The sequence below is a fragment of the Abramis brama genome (genome assembly GCF_963993115.1).
Source record: "Abramis brama genome assembly, chromosome: 13".
Classification (NCBI taxonomy): domain Eukaryota; kingdom Metazoa; phylum Chordata; class Actinopteri; order Cypriniformes; family Leuciscidae; genus Abramis; species Abramis brama.
In genome coordinates, this window is record NC_139975.1 from 21,717,429 (window position 1) to 21,740,108 (window position 22,680).

Sequence of the window (22,680 nt, forward strand, 5' to 3'; positions counted from 1 at the left end):
TACTTTTACAGCGTTTATAAATAATTTAAATTGTTTTAAATTTGTCTTTATTAATAAATATAGGCTACTGTTGTTCATTGTTAACTCATGCTTGCAACTGACATTAATTCATACAAAAAAAATGTATTATAATTTATATAAACATGGACACAGATGTTTCATATGCTGCATATGTATTGATAAATGATATGTACTCTTAGCTATCGCATTAACTAATGTTTATTTTTAAAGCCTTATTGTAAAGTATTACACTTCTTTTACTATCTTTTTAAAAATAAATTACAGTAATAGTTACTAGTGTTGATTAGTTTTCATATTCCTTGTAGTGTTTTAAAAATCAGATAAATCAAAACAATGTTTGGTAACACTTTATTTGACAGTGTCCTTTTCACACGTTACATGTTACTGTACTAACTATAAATTTAGCATAATTACAAATAACCTTAACCACACCATATTGCTAACCCTATAGTATTTACATGTATTATTATTACTCAGTACTTAAATGTATAATTATACTGTAACATGGACACCTTTAAATAAAGTGTAATGTTTATACACTTCCTTGTGTAACAACTTGTTAGCAAAGTACGTTAAAGCAAAGTTTTTCAAGTTTGAGGTCTGACTGTGTGTAATTTATGTTTTTGAACATAATTCAAAATTCTCTTCATTTTACTCATAAATCAAAAAACACATTGGAAAATCCAGAGGGAATCCCTGGCTCAAAAATGCTAATTATCCTCCGGGTTTTAGGACTACAAACTACTATTGCTCTCACAAGCAGAAAATGGGAATTCCTCTGCAATTGCATTGAAAAGTAGGCCTATTCCTTTTTTAAAGCACTGTACAGAAGACTGATGATGTCTAATGTGACAAACACATCTCTTCGGATTGCTTTTGCTTTGTTCCTGTCACAAGAGTGTATGTGAAGTGTTTGGTTCCAATGTAGTCCCACTGTGATATTGAGAGTTGAACGCTTGGACTGCTAATGGACTCAACATGCCTGTAGGCTTGTGTGGGCATCTGCTTGGGATGAGTATTACCCTTTCCCTGACATCATGGCGAAAAATTTGGCGCTAGCATGTGCATGACTGAAAGGCAAATATAGGCTGCTTATTGTAAAAATGGTTATCAAGCTTTCATGTCTCGGATTATTGTGGAAGACTGATGTCACATCACACACACTTACTGCCTTTCAGTGATTTAAGGATATCCACATATTGAAAGCTTCCATGTAGGTTATAGTGGTTATTTATTTTATTAATCGTTTAAAAGCATCAAAGTAGAAATTTGATGAGCGGAAGAGTGACACTTGATCAGTTCTCTCCCGCAGACATAATTACACTCCGTTAGGACGACGTAAAAATTGCTCTTCACTTCTCTTTATTTTATATTTGCACAGCCTTTTATCTATAGCCACACACTGACACCACTAGATTGCATTCGGAGGCAACCAAAACTGAGATCGGAATTTAAATCAGCGCATGAATATGGAGGGTTTCTTTTGAATTTCCGTTTTGTTCATCAGCCTGTCACTCACTGCATCAGCTTCCACTTTAGCCTCACATGACTGAAATACTGAATTCAGAAATATGATAAACGCCACGTCAACCCTCTGACAGTAATGTGAAATTCACCATGCTCACCTCTTAACTGTGTAGCACATGTTTGAATGGTTCTGATACACTGCCCCTGGTCAGACACATACTGACAGGGGAATATGTGGAGCACATACAAAGATACTTGCAGCAGACAAGCTTGGAGTTTTTTCTTTCTACTCAGACTGTGAATAAGATACGACTGCTTCACGCTATGCATAAAACAGTGTAGCGCTTATTATTTGCCTCAGATTTGCCTGACCGATCTGTGTCTAAAGTTAAAGATGATCACCCCAAGGTGAAACCGTCAGCGTACACATCACAGTTGGAGTTGGATTTAATTATCTGCAGTGGTGCTTGATTGCTAACTATATATCGCAGCAGATGCCACTAGCATAATTGTTGTAATACCCCCATGTCATTTTAATGAAGGAAAAGAAGAACCAGTGCTGTCCTCAAGACTGAATGCTTCATTTGTTTTTCAGAAAGAGGAGTCACAATAAAATGACTTCACAAATGTCTTTGTCGTTGCCTTATTTTAGGAGGATATTTATTGTTGTGGTATAATCATGGAATATATACATATATATATATATATATGTATATATATATATTTTTTTTTTTGGTACAATAAGAGAAAGATATGACATATGGCTACACCTTGAGGCAAAGCCACACAATAAATAATACAATACGATACAATGGGTTAATTACATTATTAACTACTATTATTGCACAATTATAACAATACTACTACTACTATTACTACTACTAATAATAATAATACACACTTCTGTGTGTGTGTGTATGTGTGTATATATATATATATATATATATATATATATATGTGTGTGTGTGTGTGTGTGTGTGTGTGTGTGTTTGGGTTAAGGGATCTACAATATCTATAATATGTTAAAAGGCAATATTTTATGTTTCTTTAGCTGTAAATGCATAATAATGTATATGTTTAAATGTTTTCAATACGTCCATATTCTTTCCAAATATACAACACGTTATGTTTTGCACCTGAAAATGTTACATATTGATACCTACGAATTAAAGATAAATAAAAAGGTGCATTACTCATTATGCTAGAATATGCCCAAGAAACCATTTTCATGTAGCTTAAATTGTGGCACATGGTGCTATAGTGCCAAAGCCATGGGTCCAATTCCCAGGGAACACATATCCTGATAAAGTTGCCACTGGATGGATTAAGCTTCTGTCAAATGAATAAATGCAAGGCCGTTGTTACAGGTCTTACTGTGTAATTAAACCAACATATATCAGAAAGCATGCTTAAATGATTCCCCATTGTGTACATAGAAAGAGCTTCATTTCATTCAGGTAATCCTGACTCTCTCTCTCTCAAAAAATAAATAAATAAAACCTTGTCCTACAATACTGCATGACGGAGAGCAGGACCCATTAAGTATTCTGCGTCCATTCGTACCCTAATAATTAGAATCATTCCACATCCCGTGAACTCAGAATGACCTGTTTTTGCAGGAGAACTATGATTGTAGGTTGTTCTTGGGACATGTCCAATCCAATTCACTGGATGGAAGGTGACAGAAGCATAAAAGCTCTCAGAACCCTGTTGCTGATTCTGAACACTTAATTAGCTTCGTCCCAGGAGAGATTGTGGCGAGTCTGTTTATTTCAGCCGTGCATTAGCAATGACATCTATCTATACGTGGAGCATACTTATGCAAACTTCCATATACAAAGAATATTTTATACCAGGGGAATCAAAGCAGTGCAAATGAGCAGTATTTGTCTTTTGTTTCAGTGATTTTTGCTTTCCTTGTACCAAATTAATCAAAGCGTGCTATAATTCAAACACATGCTTGGTATTTTATTGTATTTGCCACCCCCACTCATAACAAAATAGAAAGTTAACCTAAAAACCTTGATTAATTGACTTGATTAATTGACTTGAATTGAAAGACTGACACAATTCCAATGACTAACTTACCTGAGAGATATAATTCCTTCTGACAAGCAATCAAATTGTAAATTGTTCCACTTCCTGATCACAGAAAAAAAGGAAGCAGATATGCATGGCAGTGATTATGTACTCATTAAATTTTTTGTTAAAACCATCTGTTTAATTAAAAAAAAAAAAAAAAAATGGAAAGAGGAAAATGAGTTTATGCAGCATCAAAAGCAATATATGAAAATGCCTTGCCAACTTATTGTTTAACTTATAATTTATATATGGCCCCATTCAGTCATCTGTATGGTGGGAAAATATATCTGCATGATCTTCAGTGATGCTCAGTAATTTTATTTGAAAGTATGATGCCTATTTTCTTGAACTCATTCAAAATTAAATTGCTTATTCAAAACAAAGGATAGGTCAAAAAGCCTATACACTCTACCCAGTAGAATTAGTCATATCTTAGAGTTTCAAATCATACATGAATTCACAGAGGCAGGAAAAGTTCTGTGTTGATAACAATTGATATTCAAGAAAATCAGAGACATAACTTGGTATTTTAGTTTGTAGAGATCTTTACTTTGTTTCATTTGTTCCTATAATACATTCCTATAGCTCAACTGCTTATCGGCAAGTTTGTGTGTGGTTGTACGTTTCCCAAGGAACACACAAACTGTACCGATATACTATGATCGTTGAATGTACTGTAAGTTGTTAAACGAAACGCTCTACTGTACATGTAACTTAGGCTCTGGGATAGTTCAACCAAAATTTTAAATGAAGTAATCATTTATTCACTGGTGTTGTACTACTGCAGTATGCCATTATTTCTTTTTCAGACCACAAAAGGAGAAATTAAAAATAAAATAAAAAAAATGCCCCACTCACGCTCATCCAAATAATAGCAACCAGCATCAAGCTTTTAAAAAAAATGGTCCCATGCATGCAACACATGACGTAAATCTCACGTGTTGGATATACTGTATTTAATGTATTATTTTATACCGTGAACAGAAGACCAACAGCAAAGGTCAGAATATTTGTTAAATATACAATAAATTTAGTTCTGTCAGGTCCATTAAGTCAAGAACACAGACAATAAAAATAATTAAAGAATTTTTATTGAATAGATTGCAAACAAGTTGATGTTCCTGAATTGAAATTTGGCGGTATGGCTCTGTTCAGGGAGTCCTCTGACCTTTCATGAGCACCATGAAATAGCAGAGAGTCAGAGGACAGCAGCAGCAGCATTAGGGAACGCTCACACAGTTTAGGACTGTGAGAGCTAAAATATCCCCCCCAAACAAAACCACACCTGGCAATCCTCTGAGATACAGAGGATGATTTAATTTTAACAATTTATATGCTTAGTAATTTACAAATACACGGATAATTTGCAATATGTTATAATCAGATGAGTCCTGACCACCCATGAGTTAGCAGAATCAGGGGACAGCAGCAGCAGTATGTTCTGATCAGATGAGTCCCCTGACCATTCATGAATTAGCAGAAGTCAGGGGACAGCACAGTATGAGGAGATAGCAGCCACATATAGGGACAGCATTATCAGCATGAGGGGATGCAGCAGCAACATAAGGGCTCTCACATAATTTTGACTAGATGAGCTATTCCCCCCAAAACAGAAATTGAGTGTCTCGAACGGTGTCGTCTGAGCCACCCTAATTTAGCAATTATATTATGGTAAAAATTATTAATTAATTACTGAAATGACTATTCAAGACCACAATAGCTAAAACATGCTGTTACCTAGAATTATCTGTCTTTGAACTGTTTTGACAGTCTACAGTGTAAGCCACCTTCTGAGAAACAAGCTAGATGAAGGAATTAAACAGCTTTTTACTAGCATACAGATCAGCAGAAGCAAGCAGCAAGCATGTATGAGCAAACTGAATGTGCTTTAAATAGGGCGCCTTGTTTGAGCTTGGCCATTGAGCAGCGAGGGGAGTTAACGAGCTAATGCAGCTCATGCAACCCCCAGAATACTTGGAATATATGATTCCATTCTGTGATACTTTTGTGTCTGTTTTAAAAGGCGTGCTGCTGGTCGCTATTCACTGCCATTATTTGGATGAGCGCAAGCGGGACATTTTTTAAAAATTCTCCTTTTGTGGTCTGAAAACGTCTTATTGTTTTATTGAAATTAATCACATTTTGAGGAATTTGCCACACCTTCTAACATCTTATAGATAATTAAAACCATTAACAACACACTAGTTAATAAAGCAAAATTGAACACTACTAAGATACTAATGAATGCGTAGAGCCACTACAACAGCAGAATCATAGCTGCATCAGTATGCATGCTCTTATAAGGATCTGCACACTTCTGAAGTCATTTTTAATGTGCTTCAATCTGCACAATCTCTGAAGGCCCCATCCCTCCACCAGGAATGATGAATAAATGAGTGTCTGACAGAGCAGCCATAGTAAAGATCAAAAGCGAAGGAGATAATTAACAGTAGACTAATTGATACCCACCCTGAGTTTTCACCAGAAATGAAAAAGAGTACAGCTTTGCTTGATATTAATTGGGCAAGAATATGCATGAAATCTGTTCTGATGTTGTATCTTGAGCCCATCTTGAGCCAAATGTACCAAAAGGCTTTCACTTCTACAGCACAGCAGAAGCACATCAATTTGTGGGCTCTTGAAACAGAAGGAATTGCAAAATTGTAAAAGAAATTCATCTGGGTGACCTAATGTGCACACTTCAAAAAAGGTCAAGAAGTTAAAACTTCGAGGAAAGTCAAAAATACTTAGGGCCGTTCACACAGAAACATGACTCAAACACACATCAGCTCACGTGCTCAAGTTTTCCACATTTAGTTCACAATTTTAATATTTAAATGCTGCTTTTCAAAAAGATTCCAAAAGGAACTAGAAAAACTAATTATTACTTGCTTTTTGGTCTTTTTCCTTAAGAACCAAGGTTTTTTTTTTTTTACAGACAGAGGTTAACTCGAAATTATTTAATAGATTTATAGATTTTAAAAGAAAAATGTGCCTACACTTTTTTTTTGCTGTGAATAACAACAACACGCTTTCTATCCTCTCAAATGTGTCTTTCCAATTCCCCTTACATTCATCCTCCTTGAACTGTCTCCTTTAAGTCAACTGTGCTGGCAAAAAAAGTTTCTTCCTTTCATTTCGAAAGCAAATGAAAAACAGTGCTCATATAATTTAAGTCGAGGTGGACTGTGAGTAGCACACTCTGACAGTGAGTTATTTGGCTGCAGGTACACACAAACACAGCATTACACGCTTACAAGCCCCAGAGGGACCACACACTATAAATAAAAGGCCTAACAACACACATTCAAATCCACAGGGGAGCACAGATGTCTTCAGTCTGTCTTGAAATGTTCAGGTCTTGTTACATCTTTTTTTTTGCTGGTTGTACATCTATATACATCCATTGATGTATTTATCCACTGTTGTCTTACACCAAATACTTTTAAGAACAACATTTTGCACTCATTACTGTAATAATTTATACTCCAGAGATACTTAGATGTGGATACCCAATGGACTGCTACATCTGAATGTGCAGCATGTCCCTACTCTATTACTATACGATCAGTGAAGTTTTCAGAAAATGTTAAGGACCCTAAAGCAAGAACAACATGATATGAGACAGCACTGCTACTTGTGTAAAACAGTTGAAGGGTTCTCCAAATTGCCTAAAGCTGAACATGAATTCGAATAATTATATACTTTCACATAATATGCCAATGTGGGTCATGAGAAAAATATGAATAATATGAAAAAAATGGCATAAATTATACAATGTAACTTAAAACACAATGTTTTAGGGTAATACTAACATTATTAGGGTTACACTTTATTTTGATAGTCCACTTTATACATTCTACTAACTATAAGTAACTTTGCAACCACAGTACATGTTAACTATCTCTCATTAATTTGCAACTACATGTCAACTAACTCTCATTAGAGAATTGGTAAACTGTTGGGTTATGGTTAGGGTTAGCAGAATAAGTTGACATACTTGAAAAGTTAGTTGTTGGGGAACCATCTAAAATGTGTTGGTAGATATTAAGTAGACAGTCTACTAATACTCAAATGACTGCTAGTTGCAGTTGCAGAGTTATTTCTAGTTAGACGAATGTCTAAAATGGACTCTTGAGTGTTACCAGGTATAGTTCACCCAAATATTCTGTCATAATTTATTCACACACAAAACAGATTGCTTTTTTTCTCTTCTCCATACAATGAAACCCACTGACTTTGATTAAACATGAATTGTAACATGAATATAAGACTGATTTAAATGTCTTTTATTTCTGCTTCTTCATAACAGATTCGGTCCAAAAACTGTTCCTGGGCCATTTCATAGTGGCAAACTTGTTACAAATATGACTAATTCTATTTACTGCAATACATTTAATTTCATATTGGCACTTGTTTCAAATATGCTTATTTTGGCTATAGCTTCATAGATATGCAGCAGCTTTTTTCCCATTCTCTTTTGAATGTCTTGGGTTATGTCACCTGTTCAAGAGGTATAACAGCACACACTGATCTCCTGTGATGGATCACGAGCAGGTGTTACATGCTCACGAGGAAAAGAGCCAATTTAAACAATCATTCAATCAGCAAAATCAACAGAAAAAAAATGGAAAGCTTTAGTCAATAGCAGTTCAAACAAATGGGTAATGCAACACCTGTGGATGTGTGTGAGACAATCATTTAAAATGACTGAAGAACACGGTCTTTTCACTAATCAGAGAACGCTTGACTTACTAAGCAACTGCGGGACTAATTTCAAACATCTGGTTAGACTACTACATATTGATATATTGTAATTAAATCAAAACATTATAGTTCACTGTAAAACAAATGATGTAAAATGGTGCTAAAATTGTGATGGCAATAACAACCTGAACAGCATGCTTATTGTTTCATTTTATCGCAAAAGTTTAGGTTTAACCCTCTACTGCATGCATTTTGATGGCACATGATACAAATTATTCCACGTCATTTCTTGGCTCATTTGGGAACATTTTATTGATTTATTAAAAAATGTCCCTCCCCCAACCCCCCCACCCCCTCACCCCCTCACCCCCTCACCCCAAAATATTTTTGTGTTGCCTGAGGGCAACGTTGTGCAACAATGGTAAATAATCATAGAGAAAATTATCATTATACAATTCTCAGAGAGCAATATAAAAATAAAAATAAATATGAAAAAAATGTCAAGAAATCATTTAAGTAAAAAGGGAAAAACACTTGATACACATCAATATATTTGATTTGATACAGACATAGGTTTGTATCATGTAGTATGTCGTGTCATATCATGTACTACATGTATCCTAATCATCCCCATATACACTACTGTATATTGACAAAAGTATTGGGACACCCCTCCAAATCATTGAATTCAGGTGTTCCAATCACTTCCATGGGAACAGTTGTATAAAATCAAGAACCTAGGCATACAGACGCTTCAACAAACACTCTCAGGAGCTCAGTGAATTCAAGCACGGTGATAGGTTGCCATCTGTGCAATAAGTCCATTCGTGAAATTTCCTCACTACAAAATATTCCACGGTCAACTGTTAGTGGTATTATAACAAAGTGGAAGCAATTGGGAACAACAGCAACTGGGCCACAAAGTGGGGTCAGTACATGCCGAGACACACAGAAGTCGCCAACTTTCTGCAGAGTCAATAGCTACAGACCACCAAACTTTGTAGAGAGCTTCATGGAATGGGTTTCCATGGCTGAGCAGCTGCTTCCAAGCCTTACATCACCAAGTGCAATGCAAAGCGTGGGATGCAGTGGTGTAGAGCACGCTGCCACTTGACTCTGGAGTGACCAATCACGCTTCTCTGACTGGCAATCCAATGGACGAGTCTGGGTTTGGTGGTTGCCAGGAAAACGGTACTTACCTGACTGCATTGTGCCAAGTGTAAAGTTTTATAGAGGGGGGATTATGGTGTGGGGTTGTTTGGTGGAGGGCTGTTTATGGTGTGGGGTTGTTTTTCAGGGGTGGGGCTTTGCCCCTTAGGTCCAGTGAAAGGAACTCCTAATGCTTTAGCATACCAAGACAATTTGGACAATTTCATGCTCCCAACTTTGTGGGAACAGTTTGTAGATGGCCCCTTTCTGTTCTAACATGACTGCGCACCAGTCCTGACCTCAACCTGATAGAACACCTTTGGGATGAATTAGAGCAGAGACTGTGAGCCATCTATCACTCTGTCTCCTCTCCACCAATAAGCTGGTGCGTGGTGGGCGTTCTGGCACAATATGGCTGCCTTCGCATCATCCAGGTGGATGCTGCACATTGGTGTCACTTTGGTGACTTTGGGTGTTCCTGTGCACCCAGGAACCCTACATCTTCCCTACTTGTAACACATTATTTGCCATTGTGAGGTATTGTCCAAGACATCCTTGAAAAGTACCCCTTATCGCACAACGTTGCCCTGAGGCAACAAAAAGAAAAACTGAATTTGTGAACATGCAAAATAAAAAAAACTTCACAAAACCTGCCAAAAGGCTTCTCTACACCTTCATACACACAGACATATTTTTTATTTACAGTTCATGTCATTTTAAATAAGATTAATAAAGCAAATAATCTTGCTTTCATCTCACACCAAGTGCTCCTGTGACCATGTGTCAGAAAAGGACGTCCCGCCTTCAAATGGTGCTTGATAGTGACTCCCAAACCTTATTGGACTGTTCTTTGATACTTTTTCAAACATTCTAATTGGTTGCAATCATTTAAAGAAAAATTTACTGAACATAGGGCTTAAGAAAACTTTCCGTTGCCTAGGGGCAATGCTATGCAGTAGAGGGTTAAAGGGTAACTAAACCCTAAACCAACTTTTTTTAGTTAATGATCTGTAAGAATGGGGCTTTATTAGCTGTTCATTGAATTGAGTAACGTTTTTGACATTTGGGTATAAAGTGTTTTAATTCTACAATATATGGTGTAAAAATGTCTGAGTGCTGCCCTTTTTCAGGTTGAACGGTGGCTACTGCAGTTGAATTTTCCTATTGGATGTTTGCAGTACTGCCACGCCCTTGGTATGAGCTACCACGCCCTTGGCAGTATAAAAACCATCTTGTTTCGTTATAAACCAGTTGGAATTGCAAGTATTGAAAATGATCAGGATAGAGTATTTTAGCATCTATTTAGCATAGCATTTATATAGTTATTTAGATTATTTTGTGTAGCCTAGGTAGTTAATTAGCATAGTTGTTAGTGTAGTATTGTTAGAAGCATAGTTAGTTAGTAGCATAGTATTGCATCAAGTTAGCGTAGATTTATCTGTATTTAGTACAGTGGTTAGGATGGTACGTAGGTGTAGTGTTGCTGGTTGCAACAGCACTGCTGGACTGCATAGCTTTCCAGCAGACTTGGAAATTTGGCACCAGTCGTTGCATGTACTTGTCCTGGAAGACCGTGAGTTCCCGCCTAGAGCTCAAGTGTGCAACCTGCATTTTACACAGGATTGCTTCTCCAACGCAATAGAGGTGGAAATGGGCTTCTCCACACAGCTTGCGCTGAAAAGCGACGCAGTGCCAAACGCTGCTCCTCCTGCATGGACTCCACCACCGCAGCGGCGTCTTGATGTGAGTGATCATATATATTTTAATCACAATTTATGGTTAGGCTAAAGTTAATTTACTTTAATTTAATCCGTCACTGCAGGTCTCAGGTGCATGCCCCCCCGCCCACATAACCCCCCGCTCAGCCCCGCCCTCGGTTCGTCCCCTCTATCTCCGCTGGGGTCTGCCCACTTTTCCAGCATTTTTCAAATATTGCCAGTGGGTGGAGTCAGGCTCTGACCAGGGGTTTAGTTACCCTTTAAAGTGGCGTTTATTGATCGCATGTCCTGATTTTGCCGAGTTAGGTGTGTTCCTTGGTCAACATTCCTGCACGAAAATGTAATCCTAACCATATCACTACCCCTAAACCTAACCCTATACCCATATCCCTAAAATCAGAGGGAAATGATAGGTGAATAACACTGATGTAGAAACTCCTGAATCTGGTTGTAAGCCTAAACTTGACAAACTGTAAACTACTTCTGATTGGTTGTTTGGAATGTTGTTCCAGGATCAACAAAGATGTTGATCCAGGAACATGTTGCGCTTGGTGAAATCAAGTTCTGCTTATTGGTAATACTCAAAAGTGAACAGACTGTTCCTGTTGGGATGTCTTTTAATAATGGGGGAAAACCCCCCCAAAAAAAATTTATTGCAAGAATTATTCATCGGTCAGATATGCAAGTTAGTGATGAGGTTGATGAGAGAAGTCATGTATGGTGTCAAAGAAAGTGAGTCATTTTTAGTAGCTCAGGGTGGCCAAGCGTTCTAATCAGTGTTGGTCCACTTGAGCTCCAGCTGTTCAGCTTTGGCAGTGCATCAAATGGGCTATGTACTATACATCAACGAGTCTAAAACATAAGCCACAAGGGATGAATCAATTGCCAAATTACATTTCCAACATGGAACTCCACATTTAGTTATCGTCTTTCTAAGGACTGTGGTATTATGGGATTGCATAATATGGGATGCAAATCTTAACCTTTCCTTGAAGCCATGGGTCAGGTTGATCCTACAGATACAGCAACTTCACTTTACAGCCAGAAAAATACTGAGGAAACATTGAGGAACAATAGTAGTCCTTGTTGATTATCATGAAATTAACTCAAAATTCTGGAAGTGTGATTATATTTTTGGATTGTTTGATTTAGTGTACAATACAATAATGCAGTTGATTTTTTATCAATTATTTGGAGGATGGGAAATTCCCTCTTGAGCTGTGATTTGTAATGTTGGGTGAGTTAAATTTTCTAAAACAATCTGCCATAGTTGTCTTCTAAATGTAACGAGACATCACATAGAAAGACCACACAAAATATATGGTGTGTCTCTCTTTAAATGGTAACTCTCGGCAAATTGCAACCTAGGCTATTTTTGTTAATCTACCCAATCTAACCCAAACATTCGTGTAAAAGCATAATTAGAATGGAAACGCCACTTTTAAGATTGACCGAATTTTCGTTTTCGGTCAAAATGCCTTTTGAATGGGAGTGCTAGGGGCAGTACAGTGATAGCATCAACATCACTAGTTTTAAAACAATAAGGAGGCTCGACACAACATGAAACTGTGCTTGAAGTATCACCAGGGGCTCTACACATGAACTTGAGCATTGACAACATAGTTTGGCTACACAATGTTTACTAAAAAGAAAGGTTTTGTACAACTCACTTTATCAGTTAGTGTTTCCGGTGGCTGGAATTTTGTCAGTCAAAAGTAGTCATTCTCCAAATGCAACGTAACATGAAAGTAAAGATGGAAAGCTCAGTTCATTACATTGCATTCAGAGATCTTCATTACAGGGATCATTCCCCTTGAACACTATTACCTAAAACTGTGTCAATTAATGCAGATTGTCTGGAGCAAGATTTTGGTTTACAAACTGTAATGTTACATCAGTCATTCACGTTAGTGCTCGGCAAATGAATGCACCATTATTGATACATTTAATAATACAGTTCCCACATGTGTACTGCAATAAATTAGAAATATAGGCTTGTTGATGGACATATATACACTTGTTGATGCTGATGTAGAGAAATTACAGTTGCAACATCTCATAATGTACAAACTGAGTAAAAACTTAACACTGAGAAATGTCCTGCTCAAGTCGTCCTTGTGATGAACGTTAAGGTAGAACAGGGATGGGCAACTTCGGTCCTGGAGGGCCACTGTCCTACAGAGTTTAGCTCCAACCCTGAAAAAAATCACCTGCCTGTAATTTTCTAGATTAGCTTGTTCAGGTGTTTGATTAGGGCTGAAGCTAAACTCTGTAGGACAGTGGCCCTCCAGGACCGAAGCTGCACATCCCTGAGGTAGAACATTCTGTAAGTGTCAATCACAACAGACTGAGTCATCTGACCAATCAGAGCAGAGTAGCTCTAGGGAAAGGCAGGGCTTAGAGAGACTGAATCTTTGAATGAGTTGTTTTCAGACTCTTTAAGAAATTAGGTGATGTGCAATGTATATTATGAAAATAAAAGTGTTTTTTGACCTTTGATGCATGTAAACCTGTAGTAGGAGACCTCCAAAACAAAATTATTAAAAACTTTAAAATACCATAATAGGGACACTTTAATTCTGTCTCGCTCTCTAAGCATTTCTGCTTAAATGCTTTAAATTCAAATTGCAGCAGTTGGAATTAGTAAAAAAATATTTTTGAAGGTCATTTAGTCTCATCATGTGGGCTTTAAAAAAAAAAAAAAAAATCTGTCCAGATCATAAAGTTCTGCTGTTAACAGAGCTGCAACTGCAATATCAGAGATCCCTTGATATTCTACTCTACGCCTACTCCAATTACAGGATGCAGGCTTCTTATCAATTCTGAGCATATAAGAACTGCTGCTTGTTACAGCGCCTCTCATTTTTGGCTAGGCCTTCCTGACCGTGTATGGGAATTAGACACACTAGTCACTCAAATCATTTGCAGCCTGCTGTCTATAAGGCTAGACCCAAAAAACATCATCATTTCATCATTTCAAGTCCATCATGAGACCATCACAGCAGAGCATCACATTTAAAAAAAATAAAAAATAAAAATAATAATATATATATATATATATATATATATATATATATATATATATATGTATATATATATATATATATATATATATATATATATATATATTCAGTTCACAGTTCCAAAAATGAACTAGTTCATAGTTCTTTTTTCCATATGTTGCTACGAGCTATTATTTTTCAAAATTATTGCCACAGCCCATATAGAACCACAGACAGCAATTATTTTATCAGTTTTAACATGACGAAAAACGTGCTGCTTGAATGGTCTTTTTTAATGAGGAATTATTAAAAGAAAAAACAGGACAGTATTCGGTAACACTTTAGAATACTGTTCCTTCATTAATGAATAATTACACAGGAACAAATGAGTAACGTATTATTAACATTCTAGTAACTACTATTAACTAACAAGAAACTCTGATTAACAAATTAGTAAGTAATAGCGCTCAGATGAATGTAGTAGTTCATTATTAGCTAATCAATAACTACTATTTTTTTCATACCTCCCAGAGAACTACTATCTACAGGTTCATAATTAACATGAATAATGCATAATTTATAATAAAAGGTAATGGTAACCCACTAGGAATGACTCAAGTATTACTACATCATTTTAAAGGAACTACTAATTATTTGGATCAGTATTCTAAAGTGAAAAACATGATAACAACCTAATATTGACTGAAGTCATTGTAAGCTTTTGAGATTTTTGTAAGATTTTGAATAGCAATTCCTTCCAATGGATTTGGTAACACTTTAGTCATTACTAGTGTGTTCCCATGATCTTCACGTTAGAATACTGATCCAAATAATTAGTAGTTCCTTTAGAAATATATAGTAACACTTGATTCATTACTATCCAAAACCTTACAAAAGCCTTAAAAGCTTACAATGACTTCAGTCAATATTAGGTTGTTATCATGTTTTTCACTTTAGAATACTGATCCAAATAATTAGTAGTTCTTTTAGAAGGATGTAGTAACACTTGATTCATTACTAATGGGCTACCATTACCTTATATTAAACATTGTGCATTATAAATATGTATTAACCTGTATATAGTAGTTCTTATAGTCTTCAGTGAGGTATGAAAAATAGTAGTTATTGATTAGCTAATAGTGAACTACCACATCCGACTGAGCGCTATTACTAATTCGTTAATCAGAGTTTCTTGTTAGTTAATAGTAGTTACTAGAGTGTTACTAATGCATTACTCATTTGTTCCTGTGTAGTTATTCATTAATGAAGGAACAGTATTCTAAAGTGTTACCCAGTATTCCTTAAGGTGCAAATGTTTTTCAATTTTAATAATTTTCCATTTCAGTACATACTAAAAAGGAATACTGGAATCCTGGAAAAATATACCAGGCAGGTTCAAGAAGTGAGGATTTTCTTTTCCTTTCAAAGTTTGCACAGAAATGTAAGATTTTTCCCATCCTCACCGACCTTGTCATAAAACTCATTTAAATTATCATACAACGCCTCCTTGCTGCTTTGTCACCTACATGCTGCTGTCCCCTCCATGCTGCTTTTTGTTTTGATTACGCATGCGGCGGTGCGACACTGGTGGGTGGTGTTGCCAGATTGGGTGTTTTTTCCGCTACATATTAAGGCCTGTTTACGGTGTGTTTTAGCCCGATTTTCACCTGGAAGGCTCTATAGAAGTCTGGCACTCTACAGTATTGAACGAAGTTAAACTGAGAGAGCATGCCGTTCACAGACACCAGAATGAACGAGTTCACAGTAACATTCATCAGGCAGTATTACGGTACGTTCAGTTCACGTTTGCCCAAAATATGAACGAGTTCATGAACTGTCGTTCAATGAACGCGTTCAGGTACAACAGTGATAGCAATGATACAGTGGTGGATTGCGAGCTTTGAGCTCTCAACTGCTGTTTTAACAGCATCAAATTTCTGTGTTGTTGATGGCTGGCTGGAGGGCGGAAAAGTGAGTGCTTCACTGTTTCAGTTCACTGTTCAGTGTTGCCGCGGTCATTCCCCTGTGTGCTCCGGCACTGGTGATGGGTCCCATTTCCTGAAAGAGCAACACGGGTGCGTTTGCGTATTTTTCAAGATGTCATTCCACCCGTGCGTTTCTGGATGCGATCGTTCCCTGTCCCCCAAAATGGACGGTCACAATAGTTGTATCACGTGTTTGTGGAAATAAATATATAAATATATACACATTTATTTAGAGATTCAGCACGTTGAAGCAGCTTTTGTGGATAGTTCATGTTCTCATTGTGAGAATATGACTATCGCGGTGTTGAGATCGAGACTCACCTTCATGCGTGAAGGTGGAGTCCCCATTACCACGCCCGCTACGCCGCCGTGTGGGATGGGTGATCAGAGGATCATAGTAAGGCTTCCCCATCCAGTAACAAAACCCTGTGGGCCCCTCACTCCTCTATCACATCGCAGCAGGTGGAGCCCCATGTTGAGCGCGCTGGTCCCTCTGTAATGGAGCGGTCTGTCATGACACAGGTGCACCTGTGTCCGGCGGCCACTGCCTTTTGGACGGGGGCCCCTCGTCTCCCCCCTAAGGCCTGTGAGTTCTCGTCCGTTCTGATGGGCAGAGCTTACAAAGCCTGTGGGCAAACCGCTTCCTCTTGCGTGCCATGGCACTGCTACAGGTATATTAGGCCAGGGCACTCATGGACATGTACGAGGGTAGCCCAGACCGTGTGCTCATAGATGAGCTCTGCACCGCATCTGACCTCGTCCTCCGGGGCAGGAGTGACGTGGCGTGCACGATCAGTCTGGCGAGGTCCATCTTAGTGGTCCAGGAGTGCCATCGTTGGGTCAGCCTGGGTGATATGGTGGATGTGGACAAGGTTCGGTTCCTGGTCTCCCCAACTTCCCAGGTTAGGCTGATTGGCGACGCGGTGGAGAACTGCGCCCATCAGTTCTCCTCTGCCCAAGCACAGACGGAGGACTTCCAGCACATCCTGCCCCGGCGGTTCGCTGCTGCCTCCACCCAGCCGGTGGCAGTCGACGAGGGCGTCCCCCAGTCACGCCTTCTCACGCACTCTCTGCCGCCATGAACAGACAGGTAAGAGTCACACTACACACTCAGACCCTGCTTCGGGCCTTCCGAGCTGGGTCCCTGTTTTTTGCCTAGAAGTCTCTGGTATCCGTGGTTCCCCTGCATCGCTCAGTTGTAGCACTATACGGTGCTCCTGGCTGATCCAGTGGTTCCTCCGTACCAACAGACTTGGCTTCATTAGCTGGCATTGAGTGCGTTCGAGGACCCGGTCACGCCTTCTCACACACTCTCTGCCGCTACCTAGAGACAGGTGTTTACAACTCAGACCCTGCTTCAGGCTGCCTTCGGGCCTTCCGAGCTGGGTCCCTGTCTCTAACCCGCTGAGTATGTCTCTGACACCTTGACCCCCTGTGTTGGTCTGTTGTAGCACTGAAAGGTGCTCCCGACCTACTCAGCCAGTTCTTGTATCATCAGACTCGGCTAGACGATTCAGTTCGTCCAGCACCCGCCCATGTGCAGCGCTTTTTGTTACACATCTGTGTTCCGAATTGTGTTGCCTTGTGTGCTGTCGTTGCTTCCTACTGTCGAAGGTTGCGAACGAGCCATTCCTCCAGCCGATATGAAGATAGGCTTCTAAGTGAGGCCTAATCTTCATTGTACTCAAACTATAGTGAGTTAGACCATCAGGGATCTGTGTGCTTGATTCTGGGCCTTTTTCAAGCCTCCATTCAAGTTACTACACAGTACGCATTACTAATGCTCATCCCTATGAATGGTCTGCAGTGTGGGACCTGAAGGACTCGTACTTCAGATATCCTCCATAAACATGGGCCATCCTGTGTCTTGCGTTGAGGGGTCGAAGTCTCAGTACAAGTCCCTCTCTTCGAGTGCTACATAGCCAGTTGGGTCTTCAGGTCAACTGGAGAAGAGTAACTCGTCTATGGACTGAGGAGCTTTTTTCTAGTATGAAGGTGGACTTGGTTTACACGTTTCTCAACTGGAATGTGTCCGGTCGGTGCTTGGAGGTGAGAAAGAGTCCCACTGAATAAACTTCAGAGGCTCCTGGGGAATATGTGAGACGCAGCCGCATATAAACGGTTTCCTCCATATGATGACCGCTTTAGCGCTGACTTCATGACCAAGTCCCTAGGTGGCCGTGGCAGAGCAGCACGCTCTGTGTGTTAACAACACCTGGTATGCTGCCAAACTCTCAGCAGTGTTCAGACCTTTTTGTTTCTCCGGGATAATCTCTCCTAGAACAGAAGTGTCTACAAAACACTAGCTCAGGGTTCACGTATAACGGGCATGCAGCAAAGAGGGCTTGGGCATACCTCACACTGCATTGGTATTCAATTGCCTCGAGTTGTTAGCAGTTTCCTTGCTTGATGCCGTTGCTCAGCAAGATGCACTGCCCAATACAGCGACCGTTGCTCATATGCTTCCCTCGCATGTCACAACTCACCCGCCACCTCCTCCTATGGAGTCAGAAGCTTCTGAGGTCGCTTCGTCCACTTTAAATTCCAGCCTGATCAATTGTGCCACCCATGTGGCCTCATGACAGCCTGTTGCCGAAGAGAGTGGAGACTCCATCCCTAGGCGTTCCAGCTGTCCAGGATATCTTCGGGGCCACACAGTTACATCTGTTGCCGCTCTGATCTTGTCCCCTTGCCAGTTGTTTACTCCCTTAAACACGGAGACACCGGCTTACAGCTGACACCAGGGCCTACGCAACATGCATTAATTCCCCAGTGAGCCCTCTTGCACATCACTGTGTTAAGTCAGGTAAGAAGGAGCAGGTTCTTTTAGTTCCCCCGTAATGGCCCAACTAGGACCTCGTTCCCTAAACAGCCTTCCTGACTCATTCCTCTGAGATTTCTCAGGGATGGGGCACCATTGGCACCCGCATCAAAACGGAGAAATCCAGGTTCCGTTGTGGTGGTTCAGCTATCTACCTCTGAAAGAACGTAGATACAATTACTTCTGCGAGAGCTCCCTCTAAAGTTGAGGCTTACTTACGATCTGAAGTACAACCTGTTCTTTGTTGGCGTTCTTCTCACGAGAGGACCCCCGAGAGTGTTCAATCACCTCTGTGCTTCCTTCCTGCAGAAGATGGGTCGGAGCGTGGCAGTTCCGCTCCACCCTCAAAATGATGTTGCCTTAAAGCACATCAGGATGCGGTTGAGATATAGGAAGTACGACTTGATCGTCAGGTTCCTGAGTGGTGCAAGGAGATGAAGTTTTCCTTGCACCTTCTCTATACCTTCTTGGGACCTATCTCCAGTGCTACTGCACTCTGAGACCTCCCCTGAGCACTACAGGTAGTTGAGTTAAAAATCTGTTTTTAAAGAAACAGTTCTCCTGCTTGCTTGCTCTATCAAGAAGGTAGGGGACCTGCTCACATTTTCGGTCAACGAATCGTGCCTGGATTCAGGCCGGCTGACTCTCACTAATGTGAGACCCCGGCCTGGATATGTGCCCAAGGTTCCTACCCCTCCCTTAAAATGGGACCAGGTAGTGAGCCTGCAAGCGCTGCCCCAGAGGAGGCAGACCCAGCCCTGACTTTTCTCTGTTCCTCCCACCTTACGGCTATTCAAGACAGAATGCAAAGTCACAGGACCTCTCCAGCTCTTGTCTGTTTCGGAAACCAGCAGAAGGGAAGGCGGTTTCCATGCAGAGGTTTGCCCACTAAAAGATTAGTGTTGCCATCATCTTGGTGAAAATCCCAAGGTGCACCGTGCCCATCTGGGTAGTGAGCTGTTAAGAGAGTGTAGCACCTTCCTGGGTGTTGACACGAGTGCCTCGCTGACAGATTAATAGCTGTGGGCTGGGTGACACCAGCGCATTCGCTAAGAAAGTAGCCTATGTGCCGGTTGCTTCCGTGGGCTCCCTTCACTCGAAGCCAGCTTCACCTTAGCCCGGTTTGTAGTGTCGGCTTGCTGCGCCATTTCCCTCCTTTGGACTGGATAAGTGTGAATTTTTGCTCCAGTTGAGTTCCCTCTTCGAACCCTGTTGAGTTCCTCCTCACCCAGTCAGTGTTGGACGTGGCAGAGCGTCCAATGCTAGTCCTATCACTCCAAGGGTTTAACTCCTTGCGGCGAGCCCGTGTCTTCCCTTGGCAGAGCCTGCTCTGCCGTCACTGACCGGTTGCATCTCCCCCTATTGTTGGCTGGAGCCACCTCAGTGACATGCAATATGTTGTACTGCCCGCTAAGTTCGCTCAGTCCATATGTGTTCTACACATGTCACCTCCTTCGGGCAGGATGTGGCTTCCGCAGCATAGACCTTCCAATGAAAGGTACACTTTCCCAGTGGCCCTGTGGAACAGCAGTGACTTTCCTGGCCTGAGCCCTGTCATATTCACAAGTGTGGAAGATCAGGAGGCTTTTGTCTAGACACTGGAAGGTGGCAGCACTAGTGGCGTTTTAGTAGGGATCCCAATAAGTCGACACGTCGACTACGTCGAACATGCTCGACTGAAAGGGAATGTCCCGGTTACGTATGTAACCCTCGTTCCCTGAAGGAGGGAACGGAGACGTTGTCCCCTAGCCACTATTGCTGTACCACCGCTGACCGGGTTCCGCTCGGCTCCTCAGCGAAAAACAACTGGTGCGTGGATCCACTTCCATATTCATACCCGCGCTGCGGGGCGGGGCATGTGATGCGATTCATGCACACTAATGTCCATTGGCTTGTTTTTACAATACTCGAAGATGACAGGGACCCTAGCGTGATCCCAATCAGTCGACACGTCGACACGTCGACTACATCTCCGTTCCCTCCTTCAGGGAACGAGGGTTACATACATAACTGAGACGTTTTTCTCTCCTTATATCGCTCAGCATTTTATGCAAACCTTTATGATGTTTTTATAAAAATTATCATGGATTAATATCTAACTTATATCTAATAACTAACTTAATATTAAAAGTTGTCTGTCGTGAAATGATGAAATCCACCATAAAGTACTTTTATCATGTCATTCTTCAAGGAATATTGTTAGTGAAGGGAATTTCACAGAAAAATAGTCTGTAAATTAAACTTCCAGTGTCCCATAAAACAGATGGTATGTCTCTGTTTGGTTGTAAGCCGACTGCAACATTTCTTGTGTGAAGTGACTCATAAAACCAGTAGTAGCTAGTAGACTTATCACATAATGATGTGACGAGATGTGTTTGGCTTTGAAAAAAACGTTTATGCCCTTTGAGAGCTGGTGCTCTCACTGCAATAATGTGTCAAGGAAACACTGCCTCTGTTGACCTATATAATAGTCAGAAAATAAATCTGGCTCATGTTTGCATATAGATTTGTGAGGAGTCTGTCCTGTCCTTAGAGCCGTAGTAAGTGCAGAACGAGCATGAAAATGTACCAAACTCTAAACTATTGCACAACGTTATTTCTTTTCATCTTGTTCTTTTTTTTATTTTCTTTTTTTTTTTTTATATCATTGTAACTTTTAATATTGTTGTTACTGTTATAATTATTAACCCAAATAATTGCCATATACCCAATACATTAGATGCCTTACACATTGGTAATTTCAGTAAGTAATTTTGGTAACACTTTATTTTACACTGTCCTTACCATAGTAAAAAACAGTAAATTATGCATAATTACATGCAACTAACCCTCATCCAAATCCTAATCCTACCCTAACCCTATAGTAAGTACATGTTGTTAATTAATATTACTCAGTACTTAAATATATAATTACACTGTAACAAACACACCTTAAAATAATGTGTAACCGTAATTTGTTTGGATAATAGCTTCATAACATACATCTTGCTGCCAACAGAACCTTTGGGGATAGCCTATGACAGTTTTGCCCGTCAGTCAAACAAAATCATGAATTATATATATCCACATTTTTCTCAAACCATGAATACCTGAACAGATCACAATTCCCTCATGAACTTCCTGTTGAATTGAGAAAACTCTCAACTTGGACAGAGTGCTAGACTGTAATAGCAGAATATTTTACTAAATGTCTTCTAAATGTGCTCTGTAAGGAATTCTAATGGAGTTGGGGAAACTATTAGAAACTGTAGCTTTTTAATCTTCATCTTTCAAATCTGTTTTTACTGTCAGTCTCTGCATTACAGTGATTCTTTCTGCAGGTTATGACCGTCTTTATTAGTGAATCATTTGAATTTGAATAATTTGAAAAACTTGTGTTGCATAAAAACACATACAGTAGGTTTACTCTGCTTCTGTTTTGTTAGATTTTTTGTTTTTTTGTCAGCAGCTAAAAAAAAGTTAATCAACATTAACTAGTAGATTATGTGTAATATGAACAAAGCAGTATAGCTGCCAAAACAAAGTGGGTTTTTGAATGAATGCTTTTAGGCCGACTACATTAAACACTAACTGCCCCCAATTAAACCTAAAATAAACCATCTGAACAGACCAATTTTCTACAATAAATCAGACTTCCCAAAGCATATATGTGACACAGACCTAAATGAAAAAGTGAAACATTGCCTTGGTAACTAAGTTTAAGTTAAAAAAGAAATAAATACTACAAC